Source organism: Lactuca virosa, chromosome 3 (assembly GCF_052849685.1).
Source record: "Lactuca virosa cultivar CGN04683 chromosome 3, Lactuca_virosa_CGN04683_v6, whole genome shotgun sequence".
NCBI lineage: Eukaryota > Viridiplantae > Streptophyta > Magnoliopsida > Asterales > Asteraceae > Lactuca > Lactuca virosa.
The window spans coordinates 231,528,852-231,556,642 of record NC_136428.1 but is presented as its reverse complement, the minus strand read 5'-3'; the positions used below and the strand labels follow the sequence as shown (position 1 = coordinate 231,556,642).

The following is a 27,791-nucleotide window of genomic DNA, read 5'->3' as shown; positions in this document are numbered from 1 at the left end:
GGTGAGTCTTCTCACTATACATTACCTAGAGTGGTATCTATGTGCAGACCGGAGGGTCTTAGGTGTTATGTGTTTACTTGAGATTTTGTGCATTGTGATTTATGTATGCTATGTGATACCATACCGGACCGGAGGGCCCAACGATTCAGACCGGACCAGAGGGTCCAACAAGCTAGACCGGACCAGAAGGTCCAACGAGCTACGGGGCTGGAGGGTCCCGCTGAGACACATTGACCAGAGGGTCGTATAGAGTTATAGCCTCGAGTGGCTAATATGTGTTGTATGTGGTATTTTGGGGAACTCACTAAGCATTTATGCTTACCGTGTTATGTGATATGTGTTTCAGGTACTACCGAGGATCGCGGGAAGGCGCCGACATGATTTGTACACACTGGCAGAGGATTATGTTTTGAGATTTTGGGATATGTTTTATTGTGATGACATTTGATACACATGAGATTTTGAGAATATTATATGAGTTTTATTGTGTTTGAAAAATGAAAAAAAATTGTTTAAAATTTTACGTCGTTACAAGTTGGTATCAGAGCCTTGGTTTGAGGGATTTGGATGCACCTCCGGGTGTGTTTGAACTCAAACTGAGGAATTGAGAAAGATTTTCAAAGAGATAAATTTTTCTAAAAATGAGAAAGAGTTTAAGAGAAAACGAGTTGGAGCAGTGTGTACAATCAGCCAGAGCCCGAACGGTGATTTCCCAAAATACCCGTACTTTTGTATTATGAGACATTTATGAGAAATGTTATGAGATAATATGCATGCTAGAGATAGGCTAGGTATTTCATATTTTAGAACTAGAGTGGCCTGATTTATGATGCCTTAGCCTAGGAGTTGCTGTTATCTGTGATATGCTTTCGAGTATGTGCTGAGTAAGAGTATCCAGCAGGAATCCTTTTAGAGAGGGATTTGAGTAGAGGAGTAATCTAGGAGAGATACCTAGATGAGCATTTGTGGAGCCTAGTGAGAGAGTAGTTAGGTACCCGCGAGGGGTAGAGTTGCTGAGTTCGGTGATATATTTTAAGTATGAGTAGAGCAAGTGGAGTTATCACCTAGAGTGGGTTTTACGTGCTTATTCGATGCCTGGATGCTGCTTGCTTCGTGCTTTGTGGAACTCCCGATGATGGGAGTCAGCTACCAAGTGAATGTGACGATATTCAGGAGGTAGGTGACTGGCATCATAAGGAGTTTCTCAGCAGCTGATGGCGGAGAAGTGTGAGAACCTAGGAAGTGACCTTAGTCAGGTGAGTACGCTGACAGAGTAGAGCATTTCGCTCGGAAGCGAGCACGCGTGTTGGAATTGGTGATTGAGAAGGTTGAGCAGCTACTTAGGGACTCTGGGATGGTCCGTGTAGAGAGTATGGGTAGATGTGGCAGGTAGTATGGGCCCGTACTACTGAAAGCAGAGGAGCCATACTCGATGCAGGGAGTATTCTGAGGGATCTAAGTAGCAGATCAAGAGGTGATGTCATGGTTCGAGTACCATGATTTGTAGCAGATCAAGAGGTGATGTCATGGTTCGAGTACCATGATTTGTAGCAGATCGAAAGGTGATGTCATGGTTCGGGTACCATGATTTGTAGCAGATCGAGAGGTGACATCATGGTTCGAGTACCATGATTTATAGCAGATCGAGAGGTGATGTCATGGTTCGAGTACCATGATTTGTAGCAAATCGAGAGGTGATGTCATGATTTGTAACAGCTCAAGAGGAGATATCATGGTTCGAGTACCATGATTGGAGGCGGATTGAGAAGAGAGAACATGGTTCGAGTACCATGATTCGTAGCAGATTAAGAGGAGATAACATGGTTCGGGTACCATGATTCATAGCAGATCAAGAGGTGGTCACATGGTTTGAGTACCATGACACGTGGCAGTTAGTGCTTCTGCTTTTACCGGTTATTCCGTGGCGATTGTCTAGATTGAGATCAGATGTGAAAGAGTATGGGGCCAGAGGGCCATGATGAACGAGTTTTAGTGGAGCATCCCTTGAGAGGGAAATCGAGTTAGCTCCGAGGGATTGTTGGTGAGATGCCAGTTGGAGTCGCAAGATTCAGGGATGAATAGGGATGACGCGTTATGGGAGAATACGGTCTGAATTGAGCAATCGGCCGATAGTGGAGATGTCACTTTCTGTGACCAGTGGTGTGCTATTTCCGTATCCTGCGAGAAACAGCAGAGATATGGAGGCTTTTGATTTCTGAGCTTGAGAGTAAACCCTATGGGATAACATTGATGGCGATCTTCCACCAGAGAATTTGGGCAATATGTCTGCCGCGAGGTAATTATATAGCATGAGCAGGTTGTCAGCGGGGACTGAGATGGTCACGGACCAGGATACACCCTATTTGAGTATAGTAGGGCATGTATTAGCTGCATCGACGGACACTCAAGAGGAGTATGTCGGGGCGGTGGCTCTTAGTGTCTATGATGGGTATCGAGTGGGGAAATGAGGTTTCTACTCTTATAATAATCCACGTGATGGAACGTTGGTTGAGGAGTCGAGGAGGAGGAGTATGATAGTTCATTATTTCCAGACTAAGAGTCAAGGTTAATACTATACAGTTGGGATGTCCGGTGATGGGACGGTATGAGATTTTGAATGACTAGAGGCAGTCATGATGAGAAGTTTCTGAGGATTTCATCTGTGATTCGGGGTATTTGGAGTTGCTTGATCACTACCGGGGAGATCATCGAGCGTTGCATAGCACATTCCAAGGGTAGGTGCAATTTTACTGGTGGAAACAGTCTGTGGGATAGATGGTTAGTGCGCCAATTGGCGATGGTTCGAACCCTAAGTGGGGGAGAACCATATGTTTTTTTTGAGGGGATCCGAGATTTGTCCAATAGCGGTTAGAGATCTGGATATAGAGACCTGCGGTACGGGTTCATGAGACCAGGGTTATTGGTGGTCGAGGCGAGGTGCCGAGCGAGATAATGCAGGTGGTACGAGTTTGAGAAAGGATGAGAGTCTCCACAGCAAGTGGCCGTTGGTCGGAGACCTTGTGGTGGTTAGGAAGTCTCAAGGTTACATAGAGAATTCGAAGGGGGTTGGCTCGTAAGGTTAGTTTGGTGGTTGAGAATTTCTGGCGCAACGTATGGGCTTGTATATGCAGTTGGGAAGGGCACAAGTTGTTTAGGCAACCAACTTCCGAGGAGGATGTTCTGAATTTCAGATTATCTTAAGTTTTGAGTTAGGAGATGGCAAGTGGTGTAGCAAGTATCTATGGTTCCAGTGGGAGCCCTTCGGCTAATTGATATTAAGCGAGATTATTTAAGAATGTGATTTGCCGCGAGAAAAGGAGTTTATTTATGGCGGTTGCTGTTAAGAGTAGTGATGCTTATTTGGATAAGTATGAGCACCTATCCATGTTGGTCTGCGGAGCATGAGTTAGTGGACACAGTGAGAGGTTGTTGTGATGCTACGGGGAGCCGTAGTACTCACTAGTTAGTGGGAGGTTGTTGTGATGCTACGGGGAGCCGTAGTACTCACTACTCAGCAGGAGGTTTTTGTGATGCTGCGGGGAGCCGTAGTACTCACTAGTCAGTGGGAGGTTGTTGTGATGCTGCGGGGAGCCGTAGTACTCACTAGTCAGTGGGAGGTTGTTGTGATGCTGCGGGGAGCCGTAGTACGCACTAGTCAGTGGGAGGTTGTTGTGATGCTACGAGGAGCCGTAGTACTCACTAGTCAGCGGGAGGTTGTTGTGATGCTGCGGGGAGCCGTAGTACTCACTAGTCAGCGGGAGGTTGTTGTGATGCTGCGGGGAGCCGTAGTACTCACTAGTCAACGGGAGGTTGTTGTGATGCTGCGGGGAGCCGTAGTACTCACTAGTCAGTGGGAGGTTGTTGTGATGCTATGGGGAGCCGTAGTACTCACTAGTCAGCGGGAGGTTGTTGTGATACTGCGGGGAGCCGTAATACTCACTAGTCGGTGGGAGGTTGTTGTGATGCTACGGGGAGCCGTAGTACTCACCAGTCAGCGAGAGGGTGTTGTGATGAAGTACTCTCTGGTCAGAGAGCGATGCAGAAGGGTTTCAGGCTTGGGTAGCCCTAATATTTGAGTTTTTGGAAGCCTGGTGGTCGAACCAGGGGCGAGACTGGGGTCTCCATATTTGTCGGGAATCATTATACTCTGAATCGAGTTGTGGTTGTCGCAACCCAAGGGAATTGGAGAAGTGGTATGCGCGTGGGTTGCGGGTCGTGGGTCATGGTTTGAGTGCTTTAGTGGGACGAATGGTTTCAATTCTATGTCGGACCAGACGCTTGAGTTGAGTTTGGCTCTAGTGGTGTATTGAGTAGGCAAGATGAGATTCCGAAATTTCAGATGGATTTCATTTGAGTGGTAATGATTTCCATCTGATGTTTTTAGACCTGGGAGGGTCGGTTCGTTGATTATGGAGGACCACGAGACATATGGGACGGACAAGTGATAGACGACGGAGGTCGGAAGTGAGGCGACATCAGATAGACTGTAGTACTCGCTCGAGGTAAGCGAACATTGTGATTGGGTGTGCCATATGATGGGTTGAGATAGCGAATGTGATTCGGAAGACTCTAAAGTCGTTTTATTGGGTGTGCAAGAAGTGATTTCGAGGGCGAAATCAAATTTAAGTGGGGGAGAATTGTAACATCCTGTTTCAGATTGTTTTAAAATTCCAGGCTCGGGGGTCGTAATCTGAGTATGAGAAGGTTATGAGATTTTGAAAGAGAAAGGTTTAGGCCTTCTTGGATATGGATAAGGTGGATCGTGTGTGAGAAAAGGGTTCGGGTTGTTCTTTAGGACCCAATATTATCGGCAAAGGTGTTGGTTTGGGATTTTCATGAATTTTGGACCTGAGCTCGAGTGGGCTCTAGAATATATAAAATTGATAGAAGTGTAGAGCTTCTTGTTACCTTTTCGTGGATATATAGTTCGTCGAAAACGGACATCAGGTGAGGAAGATATGACACTTGGAAGTTTTTGGCATAAATGGTCCCTTAAGGATAAAAGTTGGCATGGAAGGCCATGCATGTGAAATGGAAGCGCGTGGGTACGCCCAACGTAAGGCTGGGTTACGCCCAGCGTATAAGGGAAATGGTCGCGGGTGCTCCTTGGCGTACGCCCAGCGTACAGGAGGTACGGCCAACGTACGTCCAGAGTCAAGAAACCCTAAATTTAGGGTGTGCCACTATATATAGAACATTATGGTTCAAACCCTAGCCTCCATGTTTTTTCCCTAACCTCAGAGAAACCCTAGAACGTCTCATATCTTCATCCTTGGATGATTTGGTCTTCAAGAGGTTTATTTTGGTGGTGTGAGCTTGGAATGGGCAAAAGAGGAAGTTGGCAAGGAAGAGCTTGGGAGTTTGGAGCTCATAGATCTGGATCATCATCATCATTTGGAGCTCTTTTGAGGTATAAAGTTCATAGCTTTCCTTAAGCATGCTTAGATTTAGTGTTGTTTGATTTTGGAGTCCCTTGGTCCCAAGATTTGAGCTTTATGATGCAAATTCGACTCCTAGTCTTGGAGTTGCTATTTTCAGTTCTAGATGAGTCCCTAAGGCAGAAAGTTGCCATCTTGATGTCCCATTTGTGTTCATGCATGATATGTAGCCCTTATGATGGAAGTATGTTGTTACCTTTTGAGTTTGAGCTTATTTGGTGGATTGCAAGTCACCAAGATTATAACTTTAAGGATTAAGAGGATAATAAGGACCTGGATCTGAATTTGTAGCCTCTGGAATGAGGTAATAAGCACTTAATGGAAAAAGGGCTTAACAGGAGGATTACGCTGAGCGTACGTGCAGGTACGCCCAGCGTACTCGCCATCGAGTCAGTACGCCTAGCGTACATAGGAGTACGCCCCGCGTAACTTGTCTGTGTTGGACTTTGTGTTGTGGGCCATGCTTTGGGCCATGCTTTGGGTCTCTAGGCTGTTGGGGCATCATTAGTCTGAAGCTATGGGCCAAGGATATATTTAGGCTTGGGGTAAGGCCCATTGGAGGGAGTGGGCCCAGTTTAGCAAAGTGGGCCATTAGTGGGCTTGGGGTGTTTATCTAAGGTTGGGCTTGCCTTTTTGATTGAGAATTGGGCCTTGGTGGGCCCAATGGGTTTTAGGTCATTAATGGGCTGGTCAGTGGGCTACATTTAGACCTAAAGAGTGAGAACTGGACTTAGTTCCTAATTAGGATAAATGTGGGCCTTGGCACAGAGTTAGAGGCCGGTGTGTAGCAACAGCGTTACTAGAGGTTGTTCATCATACGAGGTGAGTCTTCTCACTATACATTACCTAGAGTGGTATTTATGTGCAGACCGGAGGGTCTTAGGTGTTATGTGTTTACTTGAGATTTTGTGCATTGTGATTTATGTATGCTATGTGATACCAGACCGGACCGGAGGGCCCAACGATTCAGACCGGACCAGAGGGTCCAACAAGCTAGACCGGACCAGAAGGTCCAACGAGCTACGGGGCTGGAGGGTCCCGCTGAGACACATTGACCAGAGGGTCGTATAGAGTTATAGCCTCGAGTGGCTAATATGTGTTGTATGTGGTATTTTGGGGAACTCACTAAGCATTTATGCTTACCGTGTTATGTGATATGTGTTTCAGGTACTACCGAGGATCGCGGGAAGGCGCCGACATGATTTGTACACACTGGCAGAGGATTATGTTTTGAGATTCTAGGATATGTTTTATTGTGATGACATTTGATACACATGAGATTTTGAGAATATTATATGTGTTTTATTGTGTTTTATTGTCGTTACAAGTTGGTATCAGAGCCTTGGTTTGAGGGATTTGGATGCACCTCCGGGTGTGTTTGAACTCAAACTGAGGAATTGAGAAAGATTTTCAAAGAGATAAATTTTTCTAAAAATGAGAAAGAGTTTAAGAGAAAACGAGTTGGAGCAGTGTGTACAATCAGCCAGAGCACGAACGGTGATTTCCCAAAATACCCTTACTTTTGTATTATGAGACAGTTATGAGAAATGTTATGAGATAATATCTGCATATTTAGCTATATATTTATTATAGATTTTTATTATTTATTAGATAATTATTTACATATTATGGACAAAAGGTACTTAATAGTTTTCAAATGGTATTTTCAGCTCAAAAGAAAAGCTCGGAGGTAAAAGGAAGCAGGAGGTACGATCGAAAGCTCGGGAACTGAAGAAAGAAGAAAATTGTTAAATCCTGAAGCTACTCGGCGAGTAGGGATGTCTACTCGACGAGTACATACGAAGATTCTCGAAGCAACACGTAAAGTCCTTGCCATATACGGATTCCTCAAGGGGACTCGACGAGTCAGTTGTCTACTCGACGAGTAGCTCCTGTTTTGAGAAATCTATAAATAGAAGCCACAAACCCAAATTGACTCTCTCTCTGGCTTTTGGGAAGCTTACTTGGCGACTAAGGAGACTGCTGGAGATCTGAAGAACGTGAGAAGAACCCTAATCCTCAATTCTAAGAAGACTAAGGCAACTTAGGTTTAATTTTCCACTTCACCTTTGAATAACGCTATGTCTAGCTTGTTTGAATTCGTTTTTAGTTTGTTATCTACTGCAATTATGAACTAATTTCGTTAGTTTCTGTTTAGGGTAGACAAGTTTGCTCCTATGGATTAATTTACTATTTTGATTAATTGTTATTGGTGAATCTTGTTAATTTAAGCTTGTTAAAGACCCTTATGCATTAACCATAACTATTTTCTGTTAATTGCTAAGTAATTAAGCTGCATGAACATCCCTTAATTGCTTATCTCATATGATTTATGTGAACACATTGCTATATGCCTAGGATTAGTGAATATGAAACTAGGATTAACTAGAGAATGGGTAAATTAATGTGTGAGCTTGTGTGATACACCATCAACAAGAGGTTAATTGAATCACCAATTTAATTAGCCAATTACAAGTCTTATTTAACCCGAATAATTAAACTAGGGAATTTATTAGTTTAACCACTTGCTCACTGCTTAAATTAATCTATTTTCTAAGGATTGGTAATAACGAATGTGAATCTAAGCACCTTACTCTGTAGCCAAATAACAATTAATCCATTACATTACCATAAAAATTTACCATAGGAGTAAATGAGTTGAACCTAAACGGAAACCCTTTTGATCATTGAATTTAGTTAGTTTTTACGTGTTTTCAGCCATTAGTTGATTAGTTAAGTTTAGTTAAGTTTCTAGTCTTGCAAAACTAGAGAAATCCCCTCCTATTTTATTATTTATTTTAGATAATATTAGTAATTAGTTTAATTTCCGTTCCCTGAGTTCGATACCCTACTTATTTAACTATACCACAATTGATAGGTCCACTGCCTTTGTGTGTCTAATTCGTAAGTGAAAAGTAGGATAAAACTAGTTAGTTTAACACACATCAAGTTTTTGGCGCCGTTGCCGGGGAACGGTTTAAAAATTTATTCTAATTTCTAGTATTATCGATCCTTTGTGTGAGATTAATCTTGCACAAAGTTACTGCTTTAGTAGTCTAGGTATTAGGTTTAGTTTTAATTTTATCTGATTTGTTAGAATTCTCTATTTGATTTTTTTTCAGTTTTAGCTTTGAACTCGCAGAGTGCACTCGAAGCTACTCGACGAGTCCATCGCTGAAACCCAGTTTCGTTTTTATTTTATTTTTGTTCTTTTTACGCGTGTTTTCTGTTTTATTTACAGTTCTTTTATGACCAGGGGAGGAGGTACACCTTTGATCCCACCGCTTGAAGACCCGGAAGCAACCTTGAGGAAAAACAAAGGAAAGAACGTAGGAGAAACTGCAACATCGACGAATTCACCGTTGAAGAATCTAAAAGCTGTTTTTAGTAAGAAAAAGAGCAAGAAAGCAGGAGAATCCAACATATTTTCAGAGGCAGACGGGGACCCGAATAAGGACGATATTGTTTACGAATCCGAAAAAGAAGAAAGCGAATCTGAAGGAGGAAGCGACATAGAAGGCGAACTAGAAAACACCATGGCGAACATCGATGAAGTTCCCATGGGTGAATGGAAGAAAAGGATGCGTGACGACACCGACCCGGGACTCGTGCAACCCGCGATTCCCGCAACTGCCACCTTTGAACTTAAAGGCCACATACTTGCTCAACTTAAGGAGATTCCATTCTACGGGAAGGATCACAAAGACGCATACAAACATCTTGACGAAGTCAATGACATAGCCAACTACTTCAATGTCGCTAATGTGGCTCGCGACACTGTCTTGCTTCGTATGCTACCTGTCACATTCAAGGGAGCTGCAAAGGATTGGCTAAAATCACTTCCCCCAGGATCCATCACTACATGGGCTAAAATGAAAGAAGAATTCATAGACCAGTTTTTCCCGCCTTCAAAAATAGCCAAGTTGAAGAAAGCCATATCTAATTTTGAACAACAAGCTGGAGAGTCACTATATGAGGCGTGGGAAAGGTACAAAGGCTAACTAAGGAATTGCCCACATCACGATCTAAACAGCCAACAAGAAGTCTCCATTCTATGATGGAGTAAATATGACAACTAGGCAACTCCTTGATTCGCAAGGACCACTCACAAAGAAAGCACCTCCGGTGATAAAGGCTTTAATTGAAGAATTCTCTAAACACTCTAGAGAATATCACAACCCAAGGAATGAAATGACTCGAGGGGCGGTAAATTCCATCACGGATGACATGGCAGCAATGATGCCAAAGTTGGAAAGCATGGATCGAAGAATGACAAAGATGGACCAATCCATCCACGCCATAAGAGTGGGATGTGAGAATTATAGGGGGGCCCCACCTAACTAAAGATTGTGATCTTGACAAGAACGGGAATCAGAAGGTGCAAGTGTGTTATTCAAGTGGTGATCAGTTTGATGACAACCGACGAAAACCAAAGAAGGAATGGCTACCTTATGATGAGTACAAAAAGACAAGGGAAGAAAAGTAAAAGCAAAAGGAGAGAGGCTTTTATCAAAAGGAGGAACTGGTGCATGAAAAGAAAACATATTTGGAAGATATGCTTACAAGATTCGTGACCGCATCCGAAAAAAGACACAATGATGCCGATGCTACACTCAAGGATCAACAAAATATGTTGAGAGAACACCAACTTATGATGAAAGATCAACAAGCCTTGCTTAGGAATCAGTAAGCATCCATTCTCAACATAGAAAAGCAGCTGGGGCAACTTGCACAACAAGTGAATGAGAGAAGACCGGGTGGACTTCCTAGTAATACCGAAAGTAACCCGAAAGGTGCACATATAAATATTGTGACAACTAGGAGTGGGAAGATTATAACTCCTCTGACCCCTATTCAGCAAGAAGATCCTAAACTGGTGCAAGAGGGTAAAGAAGAACATGAAGAATCGAAGAATACCGACTCGACTCACCGAGTCGACGTTACGGACTCGATGAGTCCCCCACCTGAACAGAAAAGCCAGCCTCCTGTTAAGCCATATCAGCCTCCACTTCCCTTTCCGGCTCGAGCTAGACAAGAAAAAAATGAAGTTGACTACCAGAAGTTTCTGGAACACATAAAGGCTCTCCAAATTAATATGCCATTCATAGAAGCGGTTGCACAAATGCCGAAATATGCCAAATTCCTGAAGGAGCTTCTAACTAATAGAAAGAATATGGAAGAAGTGAAGAAAGTGGTCCTAAACGAGAATTGTTCAGCTACCATGTTGAATATACTACCGAAGAAGAAAGGTGACCCGGGAAGCTTAACATTGCCTTGCCAATTTGGAAACTTAGCTACCATTTATGCATTGGCTGATTCAGGAGCAAGCGTAAATCTCATGCCATACTCATTTTTCAAGAAATTAGATCTTCCGGAGCCAAGGCCGATTTGAATGGCAATTCACCTAGCAAATAAAACGGTCACATTTCCGAGAGGAATATGTGAAGATCTATTGGTAAAGGTTGATAAGTTCGTATTTCCCGCGGACTTTATAGTTTTAGACATGGAAGCGGATCCTCAAGTCCCGATAATACTTGGAAGACCTTTTCTTAACACCGCAAGTGTTATAGTTGACATGCGAGATTCTAAACTTACCCTTCGGGTAGGAGACGAATCAGTCACTTTTGGAGTTGATCAAGCCATGAAACATCCAAGGAATAGCGATGACACATCATTTTCGGTTGACATGTTGGAAGAATTGATGGAGGAATGGAACGAAAATAAGCCGAACAAGTCCACCGTCACATATGAAGAAGAATTTGATGCGGAAAGAGACCTACTGGAATTAGAAAGACTGCTCGAGGAAGCTGAGTATAACGATCTAATCAGAAATGCAGAACACCCGACTCGCCGAGTCACCTCGACAGACTCGACGAGTCCAGCCGAAGAATCCCGATCAGTCGCGAATCTTACGAAGGGCTTGACGAGTCCCCTCACTGGACTCGACGTGTTCAACATTCAGAACACGAAAACTGAACTTAAGGCACTACCAGATCACTTGGAGTACGCGTTTCTTGAATATGGCCAACAAAAACCTATAATTATAGCTGCTGATTTGGCCAAACATGAGAAAGAAAGTCTTGTGGGTGTATTGAGGAAGAGGCAAGGTGCTATAGCATGGAAGATCACCGACATTAAAGTAATTAGTCCAGCTTATTGTTCTCACAAGATTAACTTAGAAGATGGAGCTAAAGCTGTAGTACAACGCCAACGAAGACTTATCCCGAACATGCAAAAGGTTGTGAAGAAGGAGGTGGTTAAATTACTAGATGCCAGAATCATTTATTCAATCTCCGATAGCCCATGGGTGAGTCCGGTGCAAGTGGTACCAAAGAAAGGAGGAATGACGGTGGTGGCCAATGAAAATAACGAGTTAATTCCAACAAGAACAGTAACCGGGTGGCGCGTTTGCATTGACTACAGGAAATTGAATGACGCCACATGCAAGGATCACTTTCCATTGCCATTCATCGATCAAATGCTCGAAATACTCTCCGGCCATTTATATTATTGTTTTCTTGATGGGTTTTCGGGGTATTTCCAAATTCCAATAGACCCACAAGACCAAGAGAAGACCACTTTTACATGCCCAAGTGGAACATTTGCATATAGACGCATGCCCTTTGGGTTATGCAATGCACCAGCTACTTTCCAAAGGTGCATGATGGCTATTTTTCATGATATGATCGAGAAGTTTATGGAGGTCTTCATGGATGATTTCTCGGTGTTCGGGTCATCTTTTGAAGATTGCTTATCTAATTTGGACTTGATGCTAGCTAGATGTGAGAAGACAAACCTTGTCCTTAATTGGGAAAAGTGCCAATTCATGGTGAAAGAAGGAATAATACTGGGTCACAAAGTTTCAAGGAAAGGGATAGAAGTGGATAGAGCAAAAGTGGACACAATAGCTAAGCTACCCCCTCCAACTAATGTGAAAGGGGTAAGGAGTTTTCTTAGCCATGTGGGATTTTATCGTCGCTTCATTAAAGATTTTTCGAAGATTACTAGGCCGTTGACTCAATTACTCTTAAAGGATGCCCCATTTGATTTTTACAAGGAATGTCATCAAGCATTTCATTTGTTAAAGGAAAGATTAACCACTACTCCTATCATGATAGCACCAAATTGGAATCTTCCTTTCAAACTAATGTGTGATGCTAGTGACTATGCGGTGGGAGCTGTTTTGGGACAAAGAGTTGACAAGCATTTTCAGCCGATCTACTATGCAAGCAAAACCTTGAACCCAACTCAAGAGAACTACACTACTACCGAGAAGGAGCTACTTGTTGTGGCATACGCTTTTGATAAGTTCTGCCCTTATTTGGTGTTGTCCAAGACCATAGTTTTTACCGATCATTCAGCCCTAAAGTATCTTTTTACTAAACAAGATGCTAAGCCCCGATTGATACGTTGGGCCTTACTTTTGCAAGAATTTGACATTGAAATACGCGATAAAAAGGGAATGGAAAACGTAGCTGCCGACCATTTGTCAAGATTAGAGAACCCGTATTTGGAGGAGTTGGAAGAAAACAAGATTGGAGACGATTTTCCCGATGAATATCTTTTAGTAGTATCCGGAGAAATGCCATGGTTTGAGGATATAGCTAACTACTTAGCAACCAATTACATTCCAAAAGACTTGACCCGCGAACAAAAGAAGAAATTCTTTTCAGAAATTAAGTACTACTTTTGGGATGAGTTGTATCTCTTCCGAAGCTGCACAGACGGAATGATAAGAAGATGTGTATTCGGGAAAGAAAGTCGAGAAATCTTGGCACACTGTCATAGCGGGCCCGCCGGAGGACATCATGGAGCACACTACACAGCTAGGAAGATTTTTGATATTGGGTTTTATTGGCCCACAATTTTTAAAGATGCTGCTAAATTCGTCAAAGAATGTGATTCGTGTCAACAAGCGGGAAATATATCATTCCAAAATGAGATGCCCCAACATAGTATTCAAATTTGTGAGATATTTGATGTGTGGGGTATTGATTTTATGGGACCTTTCCCAATGTCCAAAGGGAATAAATACATCTTGGTGGCGGTCGATTACGTGTCTAAATGGGCGGAGGCACAAGCATTACCAACTAATGATGCTCGGGTGGTGGTGCGATTTCTAAAGAAGTTATTCTCAAGATTTGGAGTTCCTAAAGCTCTTATTAGTGACCGGGGCACTCACTTTGCAAACGATCAATTAGCCAAAGTATTGAAAAAATACGGGGTACATCATAGGTTCTCCACATCTTATCATCCACAAACTAGTGGCCAAACTGAAGTGACAAATAGGGCGTTAAAGAGGATTTTAGAGAGATCGGTTGGAGGAAATCGAAAGGAATGGTCGGATAAATTAGATGATGCACTTTGGGCCTTTCGAACAGCTTTCAAGACACCTATTGGTACTACACCATATAGGCTAGTTTATGGAAAGAATTGCCACTTACCGGTAGAAATTGAGCATAAAGCTTTTTGGGCTCTAAAGATGTGCAATTTTGATTTGGCTGAACTTCGAACCAATCGGTTGATGCAAATGAATGCCCTTGAAGAGCTTAGAAATGAGGCCTACACTAGTTCCTTGATATACAAAGGAAAGACAAAGAGTTGGCATGACAAAATATTAAAGGGTAATAAGGACTTTCATGAAGGACAAAAGGTGCTACTCTTCAATTCAAGGTTCAAACTTTTTCTGGGCAAGCTGAAGACACGATGGGATGGTCCATTTATAGTGAAGCAAGTTTTTCCACATGGAGCTGTTGAACTTATATCGAGAGACGGAACTCCTTTCAAGGTGAATGGACATAGAGTGAAGAAATATGAAGAAGGAATTCCAAGAGATGAAGGACTTGAAGAAGGGCTGCTTCTAGGAGGAACTACAGAAACTTAGAGCGGGAAGGAGTCCAGCTAATGACTCCTTAAAAAGAAGCGCTTCCGGGAGGCAACCCGAGTTTATAGTTTGCTTTCTTTTTCCTTTATTTTTCATTTTTATTTTAAGTTTTTCTTAGGATATGCTTTTATCATTCTTCTTCTGAGCTTCTAATGATTGCTTGAGGGCAAGCAATGTTCAAGTGTGGGGTGTGGCATACGACTTAAAAACTTGATGTTTTTAGCTTTCTGAATAAAAGACTCGTCGAGTCCCTAAACCTGCTCGACGAGTCCATTTAAGAAATCCCGATTAAACGTGGAATCGCGAAACAACTCGGCGAGTCCACGTATTTACCCGAATTTTTTTTTCACATTCAGTAAAAGGGGGTTTTTAACCCTAATTGTAAAACACTTCAAACATTTCACATAGCAGCCGCCCTACACGACGAGCAAGATCCTCTCAAGCTCTCATCTTGATTTCTTTTATTTTCTTGCAATTCCAACTCAAAGGTAACTATTATCACTCTTAATCTGTTAAAAGTTTCAATCTTTGGTGAAGTTATACCCTTAATTTCTGCAAAATCCCGATTTTGACTAAACTTGGATTTTAGGGTTTTGAGTTCTTGTTAAATTAGGATGTTTTAGACAAAATTTCTTACATATTTATGCTCCTGGAACATACCGAAGCAAACCCCTAGAGTAATTTATAGATTTGGCCGGATAATTCCGTCAAACAGAACTGGACTTGCACAGTTCGTCCTGCTCGCCGAGTCGGTTCGTGGACTCTGCGAGTCCAGGTTGCAGAAGCCATAAATTTTTATATTTTTAATCTTTCTATGTTTTGTTTTTGGTTTGTTTGGTTGTGTTTTGCAGGAAGAATGTCTAGAAGAGGGCAGAGTTCCAGGGGAGGTGGCTATGGGGATATTCCATGGTTAAACTTTCCAAGCATTACCTCAAAATCTTCCCTTGCTCTTGCGAAAAACAGACTGGAAGCGTTAAAGCGCAAGGAAATATATGTCCCTAATGATATTGACTGGCACTGGATTGGTCAAGTTGGGTTGGAGGAAGAGTTGACCCCTTATTTGGTCAAGTCTTTCAACAAAGATGGGATATCAATAATTTGCGATGGCTGGAACCGACTCCTTAAGATTCAAGAGCCCGTTTATCAAGAGTTGTGCTGGGAGTTCTTTGCTACCATCTCCTTCCGAGGTGGTAATGACTATTACAACCTAAACATTCTATCTTTCTGTCTTGGAGGGGAGCTGCGCCAATGCAGCATTGCAGAGCTTGCATGGAGGATGGGGATTTATGATCAAGAAGTGATAATGGCTGAAAATTTTGAAACATTTTTAGAACATTGTCACAAAGACCTGCCCGAGGAAGTGGTTGCCTCGACCTGGTGGAACACAATCGCCAACCGGGTCTATATTCCATCATCAACTCAAGAGGGGAGTATCCGTTCCCCAATCCATCGCCTAATTCATCGTCTTGTCGCAAGTACCATTAATATGCGCAAGGATGATGATAAGGTGCCCACCCTTGACATTTTCTACATGTGGAGTATTATCACTCCCGATATTTTCTGCAACTTGCCTTATTGTTTGGCAAAGTATTTAGCAGAGGGTGCAGTCAAGAAACGGATCACCTCCAAGATTAATGGGGGCATGTTTGTCACAAGATTAGCAAGGACATATGGTATTTTGGAACAAGGGGCCGCTCGGATGTTGACCATGATTCCTACTCCTCCTTTCAGCACTACAATATTTAGGAGGGCAAGAATCGTGGAAGATTTTGGTGGAGGACATTTTAGCATCCCTCATGTGGAGGAGGTGTTAGTGCTGGAGGAGCTGGGAAGAAGGGTAAGGAAAAGGCGGGAGCAAGTTCGGGAAGATCCACCGGTCATTCCGGTGGATGATGAGTTACCCATGGATTGGTACAATGTTGAAGCAAGAAGGTACCAAGACGACCTTGGTAGAAGTATGAATTATAAACGAGTCATTTGTTTATCTATTTGAACAAATGAACATCGCGCCAAGGCCCGGACCTGGATTCCCTTATGTGCCAAGTTGGGAGGAACGAGTGCAAGCAAGGAGGAACCAAGCAAGTGGGAGTGGGGCAGGAGAAAATGAGGAGGAAGATGAAGATTGATGTTTTTTTTTATTATTTGGTTGTTTGAAGACAATTTTTATTTGTTTTGTGTGTTTGAATTTTTATTTGCTTTGTAGGACGATTAAGTAGGAATTTGTTTTTTTTATCACTTGTGGTTGCTCTTATTTTTCAGATTGAGGCTAGGAAGCATGCAAGAGTCAAGAGTCTCAAAATTCAAGGCTAAGAGTAAGGGTCGGGTCTAGAAGAAAATGTGCAAATTTTGAGTTTAAGTTCGAGTCCGTTTTCAAAGAGGGTTTAAGAGTGTTGCTTATGAAGTAGAGATGAAGGAAAGACACTAAATTATCATACTTAACCACATCAGAAACGGTTTCAGAAGCAGAAGGTTTATTTTTCACTCAACGATGTACTCGCCGAGTGCATAACTTGGGCTCGGCGAAACCGCTTACGAATCCACGTTTTTTCTGCTTAACGCCCTTCTGCTCGTCGAGCAACCATAATTACTCGGCGAGTCACTCAATATTCCACTATCAAACCTTGGATTCTGACCACATATGATACAGGTTTACTCATATTCTTTAAAGGCTAATTCCCGAAGATTTTTCGAGACTATTTTCCTACATATTTGGAGCTGTACCACACGAGATTCGACACCCAAGACATGGATGAGTTGTTCCCATGTCTAAAGTCAATTAAAGATGGAGCCTAAAGAAGATCAACCTCGCCACTACTATCCCAGGGGAGTTTGTTCCAATTCCCTCTTTACTTTATTGTTCTTTATCATGCATAACATGCAATGGGGACATTGCATAAATTAAGTGTGGGGTAGGGGGTTGGTTATATTAGTTGAACTTTTAGTTAAATTTTGAAAATTTTGAAATTTTTGCATTAAAATTACTAGGATTTAAGTTAGAAAATTTTGGTAAAAAAGCAATTAGGAATCATGCTAAGTGTTATGTTTGATGATTGCATGAAGACCCAAATGTTTAGTTGAGCCTATACACGTTACAATGCATTTGTGGCCCCCTTTGTTCTAGTGAAATCATGGGACAAAAGCATAACCTCGCTTAGTTTGAGGGATGTAACACGTTTAGCATCGTGTACTTGAAATGTATCCTGGAAATTTTTTATCTTTAGCCAATAAAGGTTGAAGTTGAGCGCCCCTACTTAAGCATGTAGGGTTTTGAGTGAAAGAAAAAAAAAGAAAAAGTGAGTTACATGTAAAAAAAAGAGAGAGAATTACAAGAAACGTTTGAAGAATTTTGGAGCAACTAAAGTAAAGATCAAAAGATCAAAATTCCGAAGGATCAAAAGTGAAGATACCAAAAATCAAAAGTTGGTGAATTCAAAGAAATAAAGATCAAGTTATCAAAGAGTGAAGAATTCCAAAAATAGCTCCATAGTGGTATCGGAAATTTGTAATTTTCTAGTTATGTATGCTTGGATTGCTCTACCAAAAATACCTTGAGGTTAGGAGGTTTTCTGCGGATGGATTCGGAGGGATGCATAAAATGAGCATTGTTCAAAAGAAGTGGGCGAGTGTTTATGAGGATTGTGAGTATTTAGAATTGAGGGGGGTCCTTAGGAAAAACTTTAGACACAAATGCATGCGTTGCGGTCTTGGCATAATGGCTGGGTTTGATTGGGATTGTCTTATGTAATATTAGTATACAAAAATTCAGTTTTGCTTGGGGGCAAGCAAAAGTCAAGTGTGGGGTATTTTGATATGTGCATATTTAGCTATATATTTAGTATAGATTTTTATTATTTATTAGCTAATTATTTACATATTATGGACAAAAGGTACTTAATAGTGTTCAAATGGTATTTTCAGCTCAAAAGAAAAGCTCGGAGGTAAAAGGAAGCAGGAGGTACGATCGAAAGCTCGGGAACTGAAGAAAGAAGAAAATTGGTAAATCCTGAAGCTACTCGGCGAGTAGGGACGTCTACTCGACGAGTACATACGAAGATTCTCGAAGCAACACGTAAAGTCCTTGCCGTATACGGATTCTTCAAGGGGACTCGACGAGTCAGTTGTCTACTCGCGAGTAGCCCTTGTTTTGAGAAATCTATAAATAGAAGCCACAAACCCGAATTGACTCTCTCTCTGGCTTTTGGGAAGCTTACTTGGCGACTAAGGAGACTGCTGGAGATCTGAAGAACGTGAGAAGAACCCTAATCCTCAATTCTAAGAAGACTAAGGCAACTTAGGTTTAATTTTCCACTTCACCTTTGATTAACACTATGTCTAGCTTGTTTGAATTCGTTTTTAGTTTGTTATCTACTGCAATTATGAACTAATTTCGTTAGTTTCTGTTTAGGGTAGACAAGTTTGCTCCTATGTATTAATTTACTATTTTTATTAATTGTTATTGGTGAATCTTGTTAATTTAAGCTTGTTAAAGACCCTTATGCATTAACCATAACTATTTTCTGTTAATTGTTAAGTAATAAAGCTGCATGAACATCCCTTAATTGCTTATCTCATATGATTTATGTGAACACATTGGTATATGCCTAGGATTAGTGAATATGAAACTAGGATTAACTAGAGAATGGGTAAATTAATGTGTGAGCTTGTGTGATACACCATCAACAAGAGGTTAATTGAATCACCAATTTAATTAGCCAATTACAAGTCTTATTTAACCCGGATAATTAAACTAGGGAATTTATTAGTTTAACCACTTGATCACTGCTTAAATTAATCTATTTTCTAAGGATTGGTAATAGCGAATGTGAATCTAATCACCTTACTCGGTAGCCAAATAACAATTAATCCACTACATTACCATAAAAATTAACCATAGGAGTAAATGAGTTGAACCTAAACAGAAACCCTTTTGATCATTGAATTTAGTTGGTTTTTACGTGTTTTCAGCCATTAGTTGATTAGTTAAGTTTAGTTAAGTTTCTAGTCTTGCAAAACTAGAGAAAACCCCTCCTATTTTATTATTTGTTTTAGATAATATTAGTAATTAGTTGAATTTCCGTTCCCTGAGTTCGATACCCTACTTATTTAACTATACCACAATTGATAGGTCCACTGCCTTTGTGTGTCTAATTCGTAAGTGAAAAGTAGGATAAAACTAGTTAGTTTAACACACATCAAGAGTTATAGCCTCGAGTGGCTAATATGTGTTGTATGTGGTATTTTGGGGAACTCACTAAGCATTTATGCTTACCGTGTTATGTGATATGTGTTTCAGGTACTACCGAGGATCGCGGGAAGGCGCCGGCATGATTTGTACACACTGGCAGAGGATTATGTTTTGAGATTCTGGGATATGTTTTATTGTGATAACATTTGATACACATGAGATTTTGAGAATATTATATGAGTTTTATTGTGTTTGAAAAATGAAAAAAAATTGTTTAAAATTTTACGTCGTTACAAAGGCTAACCATCCAATACTCAAATCAGGTTCCTAATAGCTCCATAACAGATAAAGTTTCCAACTTTATCCATTAGGATGCCCCAAACAACCAATATCTAGTCTTTAAGCCTCAAAAGGACCAAAAAAACATCTTTCTCATCTTAATCCATTAAGTCTAAGTCTCCATTATGATGTTTAGATGGATAAAGTTTCCAACTTTATCCATAACAAGGTCACAAACTTTCAAGATCTAAGCTTTATGCACTAAAGTGACCAAAAAGTGAAAAATATGAAAATTAACAAGATCTATCAAAGTAATGAGCAAGTTTGAAACTTTTTACTCACAAAGGTCCATAAATGATGTAATCTTGTTAGATATATGCTTGAATCCTTCTTCCATACACTTTGCCACCACCTTGTTCTTCAAGATCCCACCTTCTAATGGAGAAATAAGCTTATAAATGGTGCCAAGGCTCAAAATAAGTGAGACGAGGCTAGGGTTTCGAGTTAGAGGCTCAAGAGGATCGAGGTTGATGATAGGAAGAACCCCCAAGGGGTTAGAGACCTTAAATAAGGCTCAAAACTATGAAATTAGGGTTTTAACACTACGACGGTACGCCCAATGTACCAAAAGTTACGCCCAACGTAACACTCTAAAAACACATCCCTTCATCCTAGTACGCCCAACATACTACCTAGTGTACACCCATCGTACTGCCAGACTTCCTTTTCCAACTTAACTTCAAAAATCCATAACTTCTTCGTTTCAACTCCGTTTTTGGCGTTCTTTATATTCACGGAAAGGTATCGACAAGCCCCACAACTATATCTAATTACTTATGACTAAAAACATCTCAAACTAAAATTCTTAAATTATGAAAGAAGGCCGAAACATCATTTTTCCCTTTTTACCCCTCAGCTTCCAACGAACAATCAAAGGTTTAAATCACTTATCCAACACCATAAACACCCAATAGAGTCTAAACTTCATTCCCTTGAAACCCAATGCCTTTACATGTTTGAATTACGGTCCACACACCTTGAATTAAGAAACGTCCTGAAACAGGATGTTACAAATAACCACAAAGTTCAACAAGTCATGAGACAAAAAGCAGCTTTCAAAAAGAATTCACAACATGCTTCAACCAAATACTAGAAAACAACGACACCCAATGAACAAAATTATCGAGCTTGGGGATATCTTATAACCGGCAATCATTTGAGGAGAATATACAACGAAGAAGCCACCATACAAGAGAAAAATAAATGGAAGATAGAGTCTAACTGCACATAAAAAGCTTGGGAAATGTCCAAGGGAACATCAAAGTCTCTCTTTAACTAGATCTAGTTGGAAGTCTATTAATGAACAAATTCCACACAAGCACAATTACATTAATAGGAACCAACTTATTCCATCTTATAACATGGAATCAACAATAAGTTACTACAAATAAAATTATATATAGTGGCATAAAGTTTTAATGTCATAACTTTTTTAAGCCACTATATTATATTTTTAATGGCGCCTTTTTTGTGTTGTTGTATCATCAAAAATATTTGCAAGTTTTATTTTACCTCTCATAACTCCCTCCCTTCTAAATTTATTAAATTAATATTATAACAAATAAACCATAAAAACAATTGCAGCCAACACCACCCTCTTTTCATTTTGATCGACGATACATCTCCCACTCCACCAGAAAACCCAAACTTTTTTCACCTCGGAGATACATCTAGAAATAGAGGTAGACGAGAGGACCATTCAATTGTTTTAACTTGTTCGACGTCAGACCATCGATCATGGCTACTTATATTTATTTGAAGCTTCATTCAAGGTCTGGCATCTCTGATGGTAGAAAACTCACCCCAAACATGCCCTTCAGATTCAACAATAATGGAGGTATGTGAGAGGATTAACATAAATCGCATCAACTAACCTTAAATCCAGGCCTTTTTACATTGTTTCCCAAGATCAACATTCAAAATTGCAAGTTAGCTTATTCAACGAGAATGTAGGCTGAGTAGTGGAAAAAATCAGGCATTCTTCCGTTATTTCCAACAAGCTTCCCATCAATATTAACTTCACTCGTCGACATTTCTCAGTTCAGGTTTCTCTTTTTCTCTTCTATTGTTTTCTATAACTTCCCCCATAATTTCATTTCTTATCAACTTGTACTATTGTGTCTAAAATGTATCAATAATACTTCACTTTTTATTGCTTATTGATTAGTCGAAACTATGTTTTTGGACTCTTTTTGTTTCAATTCAACCGGGGTACACTTGACTTTGAATGTTATTTCCCTAATTCCAAATTGATGGATCAAATTTCTTTTTGAAATTGTAACTTTCCATGTGAATTCGTTTTTGAGAAAGAATTGATATGTATACTAAGTGTATATTTCATAATATAAACCAGACATGTCTAAGAAAATTCAAAGCTTTTTAGATACTTACCTCAGCAAAGCGTGATGGAAGATTCATTGACCCTGTTTATGTTTGTTACTATAAGTCTATATGAATGTTGCAATCACATCATTTTCTTAGTTGTGTCGGTATAGTATGTTGCTGTGTTACACATGCAAGTGTCACTAAAAGCCTTTAGTGCCAGCGCTTCTAATGACACTTTCTTGTGCGGCGGATTGCCAATAAGGATTTTAGTGATCCTTTTTTGGTTTATAGTGGCATTTTATGTGCCACTAAACCTTGTTTTATTTGTAGTGAGTCTTTTCTTGTTAATAAACTTTCTAATTGAATCAGCGATATATCGTTGATTAGCTTCCCACTAATGATTCGATTTAGTAGAAAAAGACACAATCTACAACAAGGCAACCAATTCAAACCATTGGTTACCTTCACCTTCACCTCTAGCTATACAATGCAAATTTTGACCAGCCCACTTGAGCACATTTATTCTTGATGAAAATGTGTTTATCCAACTCCAAAGAAAAAACGCTAGGAAATTTAAAATTTTAAGGCGCATCACCCAACCAAACATCCTCCAGAAAGATAAAAGAGCACAACCACCAATTCTTTTTTCACAAAAAGAAAATAAATCTATATGTTTCTCCTTCAAACTATAACAAATTTTAAAGATGCTTAACCAAGTAGTGTTTGAGTTTTCCCTCAGCAAAGGGCCTGTCGATAAGGGCTCAGTTGAACTCAAAACACTACCAAATCCAAGCCCTCCAAGTGCTTGTCATACATGTTTTTTTCCATGTGACCCACGTGATCTTCCTTTCCTCCAAGTCACCACCAATAAAGAGGTTATTTCTCAAAGACTTAATCTGGTTAACAATCAAGAAATGGACTTTAAAAAATTGACATATAATAAGTACATCAGTAGCTCAAAACCGGTCTGTTCAAATTTAATCGACCCCTAAGGCAAGAGGGAATGACTTGCTAGCCAAGCTCGTCTCCAGCTCGCTATCCTCGTCTCGACCACTCCCATGGAAGTCGCTAAGCAACTCGCCAGCCATGGCTCGCCACAGGTGTAACGAGAGAGAGAGAGAGAGAGAGAGAGAGAGAGAGAGAGAGAGAGAGAGAGAGAGAGAGAGATAGAGAGAGAGAGAGATAAGGTGTTCTTCAAGGGCTGTGATTGGTGCTTCTTGTTTTGACTGGATCCCACTTCACATTTTACAATTTGTTGTTATGTTGGGTTCTTCCTTTTAATCATAGAATTGGGGAAGAAGATAAAGAAATTACACATTTGGTCCCTAAAGTTTCAGCAACTTGGTATTTTTTTTTCCAAAAACATAAACCTTTTTATTTAATATTAAATCTTTGTGTTTTATAAAAGTATAATTTATTTCATATGAAATACCCGTGTATTAAAATAGGGATAATGAATTAAATGGGTAATATATTTTTTGATTTGTACATATTTGGTCATTAAGTTTTTTTTCGTCCACATTTACCCCTTCAACTTGTTAAATTGTACGCATTCGGTCTTTCTGACCGGTTACTCCAGGTTAGCCGGAAGAAATGACTTAATAGAGTAATATATTTCTCATTTTTGTACACATTTAGTCCTTAATATTTTTGTACACATTTAGTCATTAATATATTTTTGTTTCAAAATAAGACATTTTTTGTTTTTGTACTCATTCAATACGTATGAATGATTTCTTTAGTTTTTTTTCACGACATTTTATGTGGGACAATCATTGATGAGGTGTTTGGGGTTATTGATGCTTATGTCCATCACGATCTCGACTGCTTGGTTGCATAGGTCTTGTGGTTTGGCTTAGGTCTTGTGTTCTGAACGTCATAATTTCTTCATACGATATCAGATTTTGAGTCTACTACAACTTTCGTTAAGATTACTCTCGTTAAAATGTAATATATTTTTACTTACGATTTTATAAAAAACATCCACACATACATTCATAAAAAACGTATGTATATAAAGTTCGTTAGTAAAAATATATTACTTTTTAACGTGAGTAATCTAAACGAAAGTTGTAGTAGACTAAAATACGAACGCATTGATATAAAGATCTTTAAAATCCGAGATCGTATGAAGAAGTTATGACGTTCAAAACACATAACCTAATCAACCAAGTAGTCAAGATCACGATGTACCGTCACACCCCCAAACCGGAACGGCGGAAACGTTCGGGGGTGGATGACGTCATGTGTAGTATCACAACAATTGTATCATAGCAATCATAGTAACCACAACCATTACATTGAATACATATATGAAAAGGGTTTACATCTGTTTAATTCTTGTTTTTATACATAAAAAGTATAATCAAAATAGAAAGACATGACTCTATACGCTCCGTCTTCTCAAAACTCCAGGAGGTACTTGTCTACTGATTTCCTGAGAATACAAGCAGTTTTGAAAGAGTATCAGCATAAAGCTTGTGAGTTCATAAGCGATGTTTTTGTAATGAAAACCTGTTGATGACTCTGTAAAATTTTTTCGCATGGTTCCAAGAAAATCCAATATTTATTTTAGTAAGAGTGAGATAATATCAGTTCCATCTATAACCACTTAGTTCATGCTAGTCACGTATAAATCAATATTGAATAGACAGTTGACTATGTAGATCTGCCCTAAGTCCACAACCAAATAAGGAACAGGAAATGAAACGGAAACCACACATTCCACAGTCTATCGAATATGCTCCATACATAACCCTGATGCCTAAACTAAGGAATTATAGAATTAACTATGAATGTTTATTACTGTATCCTGATGTAGTATAGAAAAATGTTAGTTTATATGTCTAGTTACTATCAACCGTAGTATGTGTGTATTCTTGTACAAAAACCTTTGTATAGTATGTTCTGTATGAAAACCCTGGCTAATATCAGTATGTAAAAGTAGTTTCATTACTTAAAATAAAACTAGTGAAGAATGAAATCCTGTAAACAAATGATTAGTTTATATTATTGTGAGTCGTATAACCATGCTTCATATGACCTAGTGACCTTTACGACGTTCTTCAAGTGTCGGTTAAATGACATTTGTCACCTCAGGCATGCCTACCTAACTGTAGCTAGCAGTTCAGGTGTGGGATTGTCAGTCCCGAATAGATCTATTCACAAATCTCACGCTCTCCCTCCAGGAGACTCTGGTTATACTATGATAGGATTTAATTCAGTACACCTAAGGGTACAGTTTTGAAGTAGAGTCTCACAATTCTGTATAATCTAGTTTACGTGTAATTCTGTAGTGTTCGCTTGTATTTAGATCCTTTGTATACTGTATAAAGTAATAATTATACTTAAATAATTATTAAATGGTGTACTCTAGTAGTAATGTATATCATAAACTAAGTATGTCATAGTTTATATGTTCACCCATGTATGTAATCTGAATTGGTAAAAGCTGTGTATTGAATTCCCGAAACTATACCCATTATAGTTTACTTGAAATGTTATGTACTTGGTTTGTAAATTGTTCTGAAAACTATGAAATTGTGTTTCCAAAATAAAAGTGTGCCTTATGTTCAACATAGTACAAAAGGGATAAAATATCTAAATATTTTATAAAACGTGGAAATCGTTTGACTGTATCAATTGCATAAGTTTGAAACTTGTTAAAATCATTTGTGTTTGGCTTGTATTCCCCCCCTCCTGAAAACAATAAAAATCGTAAAAGCGTAGGGGTATGAACTCACAGTTAGTTGTGTGCAAAACGTTGAATCAACGAATTTGAATGAAGACCCTCGAGTTGTAGCGTGCGGCACTTAACGAAATCCTATTAACAATTAAATACATATATGTATCTAAATTAGCGATTTCGTTAGATAAAGTGTTAGAAGAACACTTGTTTTCAGTTAAGGAATGTTACCGGGGCTTGATTAAATCGAGAAAGTGGGTTTTTCAGACAAATGCACCACTTAGGAAGTGTGTACGGCCGTGAATGGGGTTTACGGCCGTAAAGGGAGTGTACGGCCGTGAACCGTGTACGTCCGTAGACTGCCTCTCGAAGGGTGTACGACCTTTGAAGGTGTACGGCCGTGAACCGGTGTGCGGTCAATGAAGATTTGCAGATTTGAAGGTGTACGGCCGTACACTCAAGAACAAGGTTGCTGGTTCCGACGAAGAACGTGCTCTAGATGTTCCGAAATGACCCCCAACGGTGATTCTCGATGTTTTCCGGAAGGATAAGGGTGTTTTTAGGGGTGTACGGTCACAAGTCTAGAGAGAGAAGGAGTGGGTGTTCGGCCAGAAAAGTGTAAATGAGGGGTAGGGTCCCGTATTTATAGGGGTTGTCGTTGGTCGGTGGTGGGGTCCACCCGACGCTGGCCGTACACGGGTGTACGGCCGTGAACTCAGAACTCGGTCTTGTTCGAAGGAATTCCCGAAATTTCGCGTGGTTTTGGTTCCGACTCGAATATAGAACTCAAAATATATAATTAAATGATTTTCCAAACCGAAGGAAGTTGACGGAACCCAATAAAATAAAATTTTATTAACGGAAATTAATTAACGGAAACTAGAAAAGGGTTCGGGTTGTCACATGTACATAAGCATCAAAAGCCCCAAATACTTCATTAATGATTCTCCCATGTAAAGAAATCATTCATAAGTACTGAATGAATACAAAAACAAAAAAATGACTTATTTTGCGAATATATATATATATATATATATATATATATATATATATATATATATATATATATATATATATATATATATATATATATATATATTAAGGACTAAATGTGTACAAGTGAGAAATATTACCCTATTAAGTTATTTTGTAACGTCCAGAATTTATCAGGTATGGTATTGCTTTTATTCAAGTTATAGTTGTCAAATAATGGGATTTTTGGGACAAAGCGTACGTTGGGCGTACAGGGTGTACGCACGGTATACGCCTATGAGGCACATATCAGGGGACTCCCATGCGTACGCTGGGCGTAGGGTGGACAGATGCAAACCCTAAATTTTAGGGTTTGCACCCTATTTAAACAACTTATAATCTTCAAAACCCTTATCCTCTCAGCCTCCCTTGTCCTCTCAGTGCCCAACCCGAACCCTAACCCTCTTGTTTGTATTGTGGAGCTTACTTTGAGCATTTTGGTGTTGTTTTGGTGATTTTGAAGAGAAAGAAGTTTGAAGAAGGAGCAAGGACTTGAAGAGAGATTGTAAATCCATGGGATTGGCACAATTTCTGACTCATTTAAGGTATCAAGCTTCAAACTTGACCATTGCATGCTTAGTTGTAGTGTTGGGGTGTTTTATGGGTTATTTTGACTCCATTGTGGAGGTTTCTTGTGTTTTGGTAGTTCCAGACCACAAGAGTTGTCCGTTTCAGCTCTTGGAAGCATTTAGAGTCATAAAAAGCGGACCTTGATGGTAAGCCACAACCATGCAAATTTTTTTAAGGACTTAAATCATGTTTTAACCCCCATCTATGCATGCAAAGACATAAAGTTTGTAACTTTATGGATTAGGATGTCTTAAAGCACCTGGATCTATGTTTTGGACGTTAGGAATTAATGGATTAAGTCACAAAACGAGTCTTAAGGAAGCTGGCCAGTAC

General features: G+C 39.9%; 1 non-coding gene across 1 annotated transcript; it reads right to left on the bottom strand.

Moving 5' to 3' along the window:
* Positions 1-9,358: 9,358 nt before the first annotated feature.
* On the bottom strand, positions 9,359-9,465 carry LOC145167919 (small nucleolar RNA R71). The gene has a single exon (XR_013741520.1). It is a non-coding gene; the product is annotated as a small nucleolar RNA R71 (small nucleolar RNA).
* Between the last annotated feature and the right edge of the window lie 18,326 nt (positions 9,466-27,791).